This window comes from Anas acuta, chromosome 4 (assembly GCF_963932015.1).
Source record: "Anas acuta chromosome 4, bAnaAcu1.1, whole genome shotgun sequence".
Taxonomy (NCBI): Eukaryota; Metazoa; Chordata; class Aves; order Anseriformes; family Anatidae; genus Anas; species Anas acuta.
Window position 1 is genome coordinate 36,085,175 of NC_088982.1, and position 12,270 is coordinate 36,097,444.

Below are 12,270 nucleotides of genomic sequence, written 5' to 3' on the forward strand. Positions count from 1 at the left end.
TTTTCTTCATTTGTGAATCAACCATATTTTAAAATAGTGTAGTAACTAAGCAGTGTCTTAAGTTCTAAGTCATATTAATATTTTATATGCAAAGGTTCGAAATGACTAACTTTTTTGTATGGTTATCATTTATTCTTTAATGTTATATGTATGAAACAGTTCTATATTGTGCAGTGGAAAAACACATAGTTTCCTAGTAGGAAAAGGAAGTTGTATTACAGGACTTGTGTAAGAACTTGCAGTGTTGCCAGTGTTGGATGATTAGATCATCAATCTTGAAACCACCAGATTCACAGATACCTTTCATATTGTTTGTCTTCCTCTTAAATATGTAGGCTGTGCCAAAGCTTGGAGGCACATCTTCACTGAGAAAGGGAGGATGGTGGAGCAAGGTTCTTGTAGATCACAACAATCACAGTGAGCGCCTTGCTTGAAATGTCTATAGGGTGCTCTTGTTCCAACATATTTTAGGGTACAGCTTCAACGCTTTAAGTATTTGTCATATTTTCGTGTGTAGATGTTTAAAGAAAAATCTGTTGCTTCTGTGGCATATCCAATGAAATGTTATTTCCTGTTCTTGTGCTGTATACAATATTGTTCTCTAGTAAATAGTTGAACCCATCCTTTAGGTCCAATGAGAGTAAACTTGGAAAAGATCTGTATGAAACACCACATGCTTGCAGTTACCTTGACTATTATTACTTCATGCTTTGTCATTTCAGTAGGCCTGCAAGAGACGTGGTGCTGAAGAATATGAGAAAGCAGTCAATGATGTGTTATAGCTGCTTATTTTTTCAGTGTCTTATTCCTTAATGAATTCTTTCTAGGCATGATCTTGGCTAGCCTGATGTAAGCCTGGGAGTCAGATTTTTCACTTAATTTGATCTGATCAGATGCCATGAGAGCATGTTTTACTATGTTCTGAGTAATTGCCCTTGAACAACAAATATGTGTCATAAGAAGTTCAAATGCCTTGAACAGTATGTACAGCATCTCTAAAAAGAGCAGGTAGTTTTGTTAAGTAGTTTTGTTAAGTGTTCAACTCCTGTAGATTCTCTACTTTTCTCTCCTGGAGAATCTTTTCTACACTTCAAAATAATGGTCGAGATGGCACTTTGAACAACTCAGGTTTGTTTCTATGATTGTAATTACTAGGTGAAAATCAGACAGGCAATAACAATTTCTGTCACTAAAAAAAAAAGTTCATGGTGAAAACAGAAGATTGGACAGCCGCTTTGAACCTAATGCCCAGAGTGCTTGTTATGACTTACCGTACTCCATATGTTCAGTGCTTTTAATTAAATAAAATCTTCCTTGGGGCTTTTGGATACTTCCTGACAAATTCTTTTATTTGCTTTTATTGCTCTCTATCTTCATCTTCTTTTCTTACATTTTGAGTTGAAACCCCTTAGAGTAGAGGCCTTTTATTCTAATCAGAATTGTGTAGGATAAAGTGCAATGGAGAATCCTGTTACTTGATTAGACCTATTGCAAAAATGACAATAAGTTACAGTATTAGGAAATGTTTTGACCTTCCATAGGACACATACAGCTGAAAACTGCAAAGATGAAGCATCTCCTTTAAAGCAACCAGTGATGTTAAAGAATTTATTTGAAGAAAAAAAAGAAAAGAAATCTTTGCCAGTAGCACTGACAGGAATACTCATATGAACTTTTGCAAACATTATTCTGCAAATGCCATTCTAAACAGACGTACCTTTATGAACAGTAACCTGACATTTATAACCATTCTAAATAATGCAACAAAAGAATTTTCAAGGTTCTTGTGAACCTTTCCACATGCAGACTTTGCAGTTTCTTCAATTATTTACTATGTTTAGAAACATCTCAGTAAATCAGATTTTTGAAACACAAAGCAAATATTAACTGTTGAGTTACATGAGCATTTTGAATTTGTGTCAGAAGGAATGTGATGAAAATTCTGTGTGACTTGTTTTTAACAAAACACGAAGCAAACTGCTTTTCCATTTCTACTGGTAGAAACCAAAGCACTTAATATAATTTTTGTAAGGTTTAAATATCGTTACAATGAACTGGAATATGATAGTAATATTTCAGCAACGAGAGAAACGAGAGGCTGATTCTTTGCTGTTGTGTACTACTGGCCATATATTTCATAAAATCAGGATAAAATTTCGTACTTGTTGGCAGAGTCTGTAAGCTTTTAATGAAAGTGTTCTTGCATTTTAATTGATGATTTTTATGAACAATTTTATTATGAAGTTAGTTACATTATGCTCATACATTAGAGGTCATCTAACTTGCTTCAGTCTGACCAAAGTTAATGAGATACCTAAAATGAACTGTCATTACATGCAACTTCCATCTAGTTCTATTTTTTTTAATATCACTTTGTTTTGAGAAAGATGTATGTGGGTGCCTGTACGTATGTGAAGTGCATGACTGTAGGCTACAGAGATTTTTGTGGCACAGAAGCCATTCAGCTTTTGTTAGTGATATTGTAAATATCCTATGAAATGCTGAGAGTTGTTGGTCAAAGAATTACACAATTTTTTATTATTATTTTTTTTTTTTTAAGAAGGAGTTGCAATAAGACATCTCTTTTCTTTTTAGCCTTTTATTTTGAGAACAGAGTTGGAAACTAAGAAAAATGCAAAGCTTTTCCACTTGAGAGAAGAATGGATCTCATGCCATGAACTATGGATTCAGCATTCATTACAATAAGGTTTTCTCAAAATAAATTCTACATTGCCATGATTAGAGTGCTAAGAGCAACTCAGCTCATCTAAATGGTACTAAAAAAAAGTGTGTGTATGCACAGTTCTGTGCCATTCAGGCATTATTTCAGAGGTTGCTAATGGAGGAAATGCATTTTTTTAAGGGCTGCGGAGTGGGGAGAAGCAGTCTTCTGTTCTTTCCAGAAAGCCTATATCACACCAATGACTAGGTCAAAGTAATTGTTTGAAGCAAGCTAGAGTATTCCCATGTTACACATCCTATTGAAGAATATTCTGTATCATAAGAGTGGGGGGTTCTGAAACTGCCTGAGGTTGTGATATTAGAAGTTGCTTTCTTTAAGCACCCAAAACTCTTCATACCTTCAGAACACTTTGCCCAGAAAAGGTTTTGTTGGACTGTTACTATTGCTGTAGTGTTGCTTCTAAATCAAGTAAATCTTGCCTGTTCCTTCAGAACTCAGGATATATACTGTCTTAACAAGTGTAGTAGTTTTGTTCATCATCATAGGAATCTTTAATAAATTTTCACTTATTTTGGGAATTACCAATATGACTTCTGCTTAATATAGCAAGTGTGTTAATGTCACATCCATTTACTATTTGTAGGAATTATTAAAAGGTAAAGGAAGTATTTATATAACTATCAAGGCACAATTTATATTTAAGAAAATTAATTTTAACTTTCAGCTTCAGAGACAAGAGTCTTTTGTCAGTCATAAATAAAGGTCTGTATTTTTTTTTTATTTTTTTTATTTTCAATAATTAAGAAAGTCCAGAGACTGTCTTCTGAGAATTATTACCTTAAAGGCCACTGTTAGTAAGATTTGATGACTCATGCATAAGGAAGTGCTATATACTTACTAGAAATATGCGCTCATTTTCTATTAAATTTCAAAGGGACTTTAAAAGTATTTGAGGACACAGAAGTATCACCTTTTGGATAGCTTATTTTTAGAATGGTTTTGAAAACTCAAAGGAGCTGGAAGGGACTAGTTATCAGGGTGGTCCTCATTTTGAAGTAAAATAAAATACGCGTATGGAAACGAACCAGTGTATGAGCTCAAACTGATCAAACAATTCTCTGTGGACCTCAACCAATGGGACAGGCTATGGTCAACACTTCTAGAACTTCTGAATTTCTCTGGAATGGTTTATAAATAGTGTTTCATTCATGATAACTTTTTAAAAGAAATTGGTTTTCTACTTGAACTTTTATTAATATCAAAGGAAGAACTTTATAAATACTCATTGGTACCCCCACCCCTCATCTCTCTGTGTAGCAGAATACGTTAGAGCAAAACTTGGGAAACCATCCTTTCTAGAACATACTACAGTGTAACTGCCAATAATCCTATATCTTGGATACTGAAAAGGTTCTCAATGATTCTTGGAAAATCTTGCGGTAGCCCTGGGGAAGATGTAATTTGTAACAGAAAAACAGCAATATTTACTTCAGATCCTTGGTGTCTTGATAGATAGTCTTTATAATGGAAGTATTAACACATGTATGCTGAGGCTTAGTGTCAAGGATTGAAATTTAGTTGTGCAAACACTTCTTCATATTTCACGGTTTTGTAGGACAAGGCTGTTGTGCTTACAAATTTGTTCTTTAAATGAACCGTTCTGGAAATTCAACTAATGTAAGTTATAACCAGGCTTTCAGCTGATTTAATAGTATAATATAAAGTAACTTATTTAAATATGAAGCATAGAGTGGGCAAGAGTTCTGGAACTCTGGAGCTGACCACTGAATTAGGGTCCTTGTCTGTAAAAAAAAATAAAATAAAATAAAATTAATGTACAAGAAAAACAACAGAACATAAAAATAGAGTGTGGAGATGAATATTTAGGCCATCCAAAATCTGTTTTTGTAGCAGTATGTTATTCTGTATCAATAAGAGAAATACTAATCCTTTTGGAAATGTTTTATTTAAAAGAAGTTGTGTGAACATCCTGTTCTGCAGTGAGGAAGGAGTACAAAATAGTTTTGCTGATAACGGGTGAAAGTTAAGTAAGAAAAGAAATAAACAAGCCTGTTGCATTTCCCTTAACCAGTCTATTTCAAATCAGGATGAACTTGAACTTTCTTAACTAGTGAATATGATATGTCTTAAAAATGAAAGTTAGGTGGCTGAAATAGTTTATATCAGAACTGAAGGCATTCATTTTACTACAGATGATGCAAGACAGCACAATGACCTCCTGAGATTTCTTGTTTTATTTTTCAAGGAATTAATTTTCTTAAGCATTAGTTCAGATACTGCTGGAGGCTGTGTCACATTCTTTGTGTATATGCCTGATAGCTGTACTCACTCTAAATAGGCAAACAAAAAAATAAATAAATAGTAACATGACTATCAGTTTGTGAAATGTCAGTTTCAATTTCTTGATTGGCTCACCAATCTCTCCTCTCCCAAGAAAGGACAGGAAGGGAAAAGCAACAGTTATTTTTGACATGCCCCTAGGTAATTATATTCTTCTTCATCAGACAAGAATGTGTATGCTTGGCTGAACAATTCAGAAATTAAAAGCTGCTGCTCTTATTTGAAAGGCATGTTTTCTTTTGGGGTTTGTGCCACCATTTAAAATAATCTTTGTCTCATTTTAGCTATGATCCTCTCTTGTGGAATGAAATGATGTTTTTTTTTTTTTTTTATCAATATTGATGAAGATATAGCTGATCAAAAATATAGCACATTTTTAATGGAAAACTGAAAGAAATTTTTAGCCGGTTCTTCAAGGAAGAGGAGGAAGGAAGTACCCCAAATTTTTATTTCCTCTTTTGCGCTTCTCTCCATCATCAACTTTTGGGTGCCTTAAAGCTGGTGCCCACACACCTGAAGGATGTGTGGGGAGGTACTGTAAGCTCCTAAATCATCTTTGCATCTCCCTTACAGACTGCATTGTATCTCCCTTACAGACTGCAAAGGATGTTATTAACTGGTTCCTATATGATGTGTTGCTTTTTTACTAGGAAATGAATGAGGACCAAATTTGTCAAATGAGTGCTGGACATAAAGCTCAAATTTAGGAATATGAATCAGAATTGTTTTGTTTTCGGGGGATTGGGCTCACACCTTTTATTGCAGCTGTACGCTTTGTGGGTACCTACCTGATTTGGAAACGAGGGTGCTATGCTTAAAGTGTTCAATGTACATCTCAGCAGCTAACTTAAGGACCAAAATTTGAAAATTCTGCCTGAGACTGTCTATGCAGTATTTTTTTCTGTTCAGGTTGCATTTTCACAGTTCTTTTAATTAGTCAAATAGCGAAAGAAATCATGATAATCAACTCCTCCACCTCAGATGTGTGGCACATAATTCCTGCTTTTCAGCTGGCTCATTTGTTTCCACTTATTGATGTAGACATTAGATAATGTTTCTGTGTAGTTGTTCCATTCTGAACTTGACAGAGAGGGTTAAATTTTGTGCTTGCTTGTTGACGGTTTTTATTTTTTTCATTTGAGTAAAATTAATTTGATCTTCTTTGTAGCTCACTAGCTTTCTAATCTCCACAGCCATATTATCACCAGCTTAAAATAAACTACGCACTGATTGATTGACTGACAGGGAAAAGTTTTTCTCATTTGACTAGAAATCCATCCTTTGCCAGAAGTGAGCCTTTTTTTTTTTTTTTTTTCCCTGGCCATTTCTTTTACTAACACTCCAATATTAAACAATTTGTTTCTATACCATCATGCAGGGAAATAGCTTACTGCTGCTTTCCCCATATTAAAATGCTGCATGTGCAGATCTGCTTGGAGTGAATGTTTATGAATATATGTTCAAAGTTGCATATTCAATATGAAATTTTAAGTCAGACCTAGACATATGAAGAATAAAGCTTTTTGCCTTTTCCTAGTTCGTGGTGTTACCATTTATCTGCCTCACCTCATAGCAAGCTTTGCAAACGAGGTAATTTTGCAGCAGTCTACAGCCAAATCTTAACAGCTGGCTTTCTGTTGTACTCAGATTCAGATCTGAGCTTTTAATGCAGCTCATTTCTAGGATGCCCTTTATCACTAGGAGAAAGGGAGAGAGGAACTGCTTTGCATTTTTCAGATGCAGTGTGTTTTGGGGTTTTACCAGGAACAAAGTCTCTTGATAACAACTGAGCTTACAAGGAGGAGGAGGAGGAAGCTTAATATTAAATATGATAGATAAAACTACAGGTAACCTTTGGAAAGGAACAACTCTGTAACATGTGATGTGTTTAAATATATTAGTGCTTTTATTTTTGCTGTTAGTGAAATGAACCATTTTATGAACTTAAACCTGATGAGCTATGCTTTCTCAGCAGGGCTGAGAAAGTTTAATCACCTACAGGTAGAAAATTGATTTTTACTCAGTGTAAGGTGATGTGTAGTATTTCTTTAAATCTATAGTAGGAAGAAGAACACATCCACTCATACTGTACAAAAATCAATTTACCAAAGTAGAAGGAAACTTAAGTATATTCTAGACTGTGAAACAGAGTGGAAACAAAGCAGTTCTGCAGATAGCACTTTGTACCTGCTATAATAAGGTTTATTTGACAATTGTAGAAGAAAGCGTTTATATCTATATCTATATTTATTTATTTTTGTGGTGTGAAGTTAAACAAAAAAATGAAAAATATTCCAAGTGGAAAACGTGCAGCAAAGAATAACAGGAAAAGAAAAGGAGTTATTTTCTTAGTTAGAAGTAGAAGGGATTGGAAAAGAAAATGTAGACCAGAAAAGGGAAAACAAATATCTGTACCCCTACAGATGCACTTTTCCATGCACCATAGAATATGCATATTAAAATTAGGAATAAAGTCATGTGAAGAGTTACTAGAGCTCCGAAATTCATCCCTCTGCACTAGTGGTGTGTGTATTGATGAGCTGATCCAGCTCCCGTCTGTTTTCTAATTTTACTTCTGGCTGCAAACAGTAGATATTGTTCAAACCAGAATTTCAGTGAACAGGAATGAAACTAGAAACTGGCATACTTGTTGATACTGGCAACATAAATGCTCTTACCATATGAGGAAAAAAATACTTTCTATCCAAGATAGCCACTGAGAAGTTCCTCAGTCTACCAACATGAATAACATAATTCATTTTGTGTGTGCTGTCTAGACTTTTACTGAGCAATATGTAGCCACTAGAAGCAGAAGTCACAGCTTGGTTGCATGTTGACTCCTTGGTAACACCAACACTTGTCCTTGTTTTTTGAAAGATGATGGTCACCTTCTTGAGCTTCTGAAGGATAGCTGATGGCCTCCTGACTGAGGGCCAGTGTCTAGGAGAGAAGTACAGAGAGTAACCCTGATGTGGATGGTTATGTCTGCTACTGAGACAGTGAAGGAGACCTCTATGAATGCTGCCTCTGCCCATCCTGTTCACAGGAACCACTTTGAAGTGTTTGGGTGACACTTAGATCTGCGTAGTCAGAGCAGCCGCAAGAGGCAAAGCTGCCTGGTATGTTGTGGGGCTGGTGTGTGTTTACTTTATATTCGAGGGTGTCCGTATGGCTATGGAGGTCTGCTTTTGGGGTGTATGGCAGCTTGTGGATTTGTGCATGCTCCTGCCAACATAACATAGCTCTGAAAAAATGCTGATGTTTCCATGATATAGGTGAAAGCTTGTCTGTGGTTCCTGGTGTGGGACTATGGAGCCTACTGCTAGCATAACTGCCAAATATAGCATAGAGGTTTCTTTTTTCTTCCTTTTTTTATTTTTTATTTTTTTTTTTTTATATTTCTTTCAGCTTTAGCTAATGTCAAGAAGAAAATCAGACAGGATGTGCTATGTTTGTTAATATACTTAAAGCATACCAGCCATGAAATACTCGATAGTTTAAACATACTAGCATTGTGTGGTAGACTCACTCCCTTAAATATTGCTTTTCATTTTAAAGGAACCCATCAGATTGATCCTAATCATATCACAGGATACGGTATCACTGTTCATCATACAAATTGACTTTATGTAAGTTTTACTGGAACAATCTGGTTGGCTTTCTGTGCATGTGTGTACAGATAGCCTTCCAGGTTGTAATCTGTCCTGGTTCACTGTGAGCTCCAGAGTATCCCTTTCTGACAGCTCAGTCAGGTGGACTGTTATGTCTCTGAAGCAGAAAAAAAACATGTTTTGAGGGAGATTGAAAAATGTTACATTTAATCCTTTGAGAAAGAAGTCATTGTGGATTGCCTTTGGGGAGACACTGAGAAAATTTCAGAGTAACAGGACTTTATTTACATTTGATAGCCTAAATCTAACAACACAAAAAATTGGCCATTGTAATGGTGAAACTCACTCTGCAGTTGCATGATCTGCAAAAACAATACCTTCTAAAAGGATTGAAGGCTGAGCAAAGAATCTGTAGATACATCATTCAGCCACTCTTTGTTACAAATTAAAGTCTTCATGTAAAATTTAAACCTACCTTTTTAGCAAGCCTAGTTATAGACCAGTTGCATATACTACCCAAAACCTAATTCATGGCACTAGAATTACAGAATAACCTGTTGTCTTGGTCAGTTGGCCAGAATTACCAAGTCTCATTGCACCAGGATTTCAGATCCTGAGTGCTTTTTAAAATGAGAAGCAGGTGGTATGTATGTGTATAATGTTTCTATGCATATATCTATTTGTAAAAACAGAGCAGGCCAAACAAATTATTGTCAATAGACCATCAAAAGTTTAGAAGACTCATTGTACCAGTACAAGACATCTGCTTTGCCTGAATTTTTACCCCTTTAATGTTGTATTAAACTGTTTTTCCTGACAGTTTCGCTGACTAGACTTATTTTAAGCATGCGTACATATGGAACTTATATATTGATTTGTTTTAACTACTGCTGAAAGTGGAATCTAGACTATATGATACCTATGATGGAGGACTTAAATTGGTATGATTTTATATTAGAATGGTGAAATTGTAGAAAAACATGGCTATCTGGTGCTCTGGTAGGAATTACTATTAAAATAGTAACAGAACCAGCTGAAGTGAACAGTTTGGAGTTAAACTACTCTATTCTTGATCTATAGTATTTTTTTTTTTTTAATGACAACAGTAATTGTGTTGCATGGGCACAAATATTGGTACCTTTTAGAGTAAGCTACATGTATGTGGGCATATAACAAACTGTTTCTGCACTTGTGCTTCCACTAACAAGACTTGTCCACTAGTTTGCCTTGGTGTAGCTGCCTCCTTATGGTTCATCCCTCTCTCTATCAGCCAGGAAGTCCCCCCAGTGCATGGTTTGCCAGCATCACCACCAGACTTGGAGGCTCTCCTGCTCTGAGAACATCTATCTTGCCATGTAGGCACTCGTGCTTCTGCTCATGCTGACTTTGAAACTGGAAGTGCTGAGGTTTGCAGATAGGAAAACTCTGGGCTGAGTACAGGCCATTTCAGGTCGGGATCTCTGTCTTTGTTAGCATGCGGCCAGGTGGTAGGGCTATTGTTACAGGCTGCTGTTCAGTGTTGTAAGAACAACAATAGTGTTTTTTGGGCTGGAAAGTGCAGAATGACTTGTTCAGGTCTTAGTCAGTTCAGGGATCTTTGTGCTGCATGCCTTTGTGCTGCTGTGCAGATGTGACCTTATGAAGCTTTTTGGGAAAATACACTTTGAATCTTTGCAAAGTTCAGTCTGTAGTGAGTTTCTTCCATTCAACCAGGCATAAGTATTACTATATTTTTATGCTATTATTTAAAAAAAGGTGAATACAAATATGCAGTCTTATACTTGTGTGGTGGTTTTAGAATTGTGGAGGCTTATTCATTTATGTTTTATATCTTTCCTTGTCTTTCAAAATTATTATTAACATGTAATTAATATTGTTTTCTACATTATGCAGTGGACTAAATTTGCTGTTTAGATTTGGAAGATACCAGCTGGCACAACGTCTCTTAATTTGTAGGTAACCTGAATGCATATTAGCAAATGCTTCAAAAATTTCTCAGCCTGGTTTATAGACTTGACCTGCATCTTTTTCTCTGAAACATTTCTGATTATCTAGTGTTTTGCGTATCTTTATTTGAATAAAGCTTTTAAAATTTTTTAACATCACTTTTCCTTTTGAAAGCTAGTCTTTGAATACCGATGAACAAAGTCATGTTTTGATTGACAGCTGTAATTAAAAAAAATATCCTTTGAGGGAATTGTTTGTAATGGCTCAGAATACTTGCTTTCTTAACATTCAGCACCATTTCTCACAAATGATACAAAATTTCTTAAGAGGTTTACCTTGTCAAACATTGTTAAAATGTAAATAAAATAAACAAAATGGATTTGAAGCCACAGGGTACCTTTAATAGCTTTTTGTCTTAGATGTGAAACAAATATGAACTTTATCTAAACTGTAGGTTTCTTTGAGATTACAGAAAATGACAGTTATATTCCTGTGCTGTTCACTACAGCTTTGTCTGGCTTTAATTTTTGGAGTCAAGGGGCAGCAAGTGATACCTATGGATTTTGTGTTAAGAAGAGGTTCATAAATTATGGATGAAGCGGGACAGTTATTGGTATTTAAAGACATCATTCTTGAAGATGAATATTAATAGGGGTAAAAACCTGAAGGAATTCCATGTAACTTTCTGAAATAGGGTAACTGAACAAAGTTTGCACGATTCAATAAACAATGCTGGGTAGTGTTGTGGATCCAGCCAGTCCACCCATGGGTTATTGATGTATGCACACATGAGCCATATTCTGCCTGTTATTTATACAGAGAAATGATTCCTCATAGCACAACTGCTTGACTTCTTATTCAGTCTTCATAGTTAATTTTCATTTTAAAGACGGTGAAAGCAAGCAGTTTGATTGAAACATTTGCAGCATTAATTTGGCTTGTCTGCTGTAACCTTTGTCGGAGGTAGGCTTATGTATGAGATTGAGATTGCCCTTCAACAGGGTTGGCCAACAAACATACAAAACCAGATGAGTGGAGATTGTTGGCAACTCAGTTGTTAGAGCTGTTCACCAGCAGGAGAGATCAGTGTAATGTCCATTCACAAAAGACTTAGAGAAGTTATTTGCATTTCACAGATGATTAAAAATAATAAATAACAAAATAATAAAATCTTTACTTTTTAGGATTTTATTTTATTGTCAAGGAGTAGCATAATGAAAATCTTCCTGATGAATAGGCAAACTGTAAAGCATGGATAGGCTGACAACAACAGTGGGGAGTAAGTGGGAATGTAGAATTAACGTACCAGATGGCAGTGAAAATCAAAAGAAGAGAAAACCAAATACAGAAGCGATTTATGGACTTGAGGTACGCAGGTCTAGTTGGACCTGCTATCTGTTTCTGCTGTTTGTCCCCCCGCTGTTGTGAAATAACTGACAGTGCTGCCTGCTTGTCCAGCCCAAATTGAAGCTTTGTACAGAAGCTTTCTCCTGTCTTGAAGTGTGTATATTTTGCACACTGAAGTGTTCTGGTTTCATGCAGAATACTAAAGAGAAGACTATTCTCTTATGCTCTATTGCTTCTTTTTAGGTTATTTTATTGTGTTGTTGTAGCTTTCTAGAAGAAGAAGTGGTAGCAATCTGCTCTACTGGATAAGGATTTAGTGAG

At 35.6% G+C, this 12,270-nt stretch overlaps 1 long non-coding RNA gene across 4 annotated transcripts in view; it reads left to right on the plus strand.

Moving 5' to 3' along the window:
• The window catches only part of LOC137855973 (uncharacterized), a 341,358-nt gene that overhangs the window by 119,338 nt on the left and 209,750 nt on the right, over positions 1 to 12,270 (plus strand). The window lies entirely within an intron of this gene.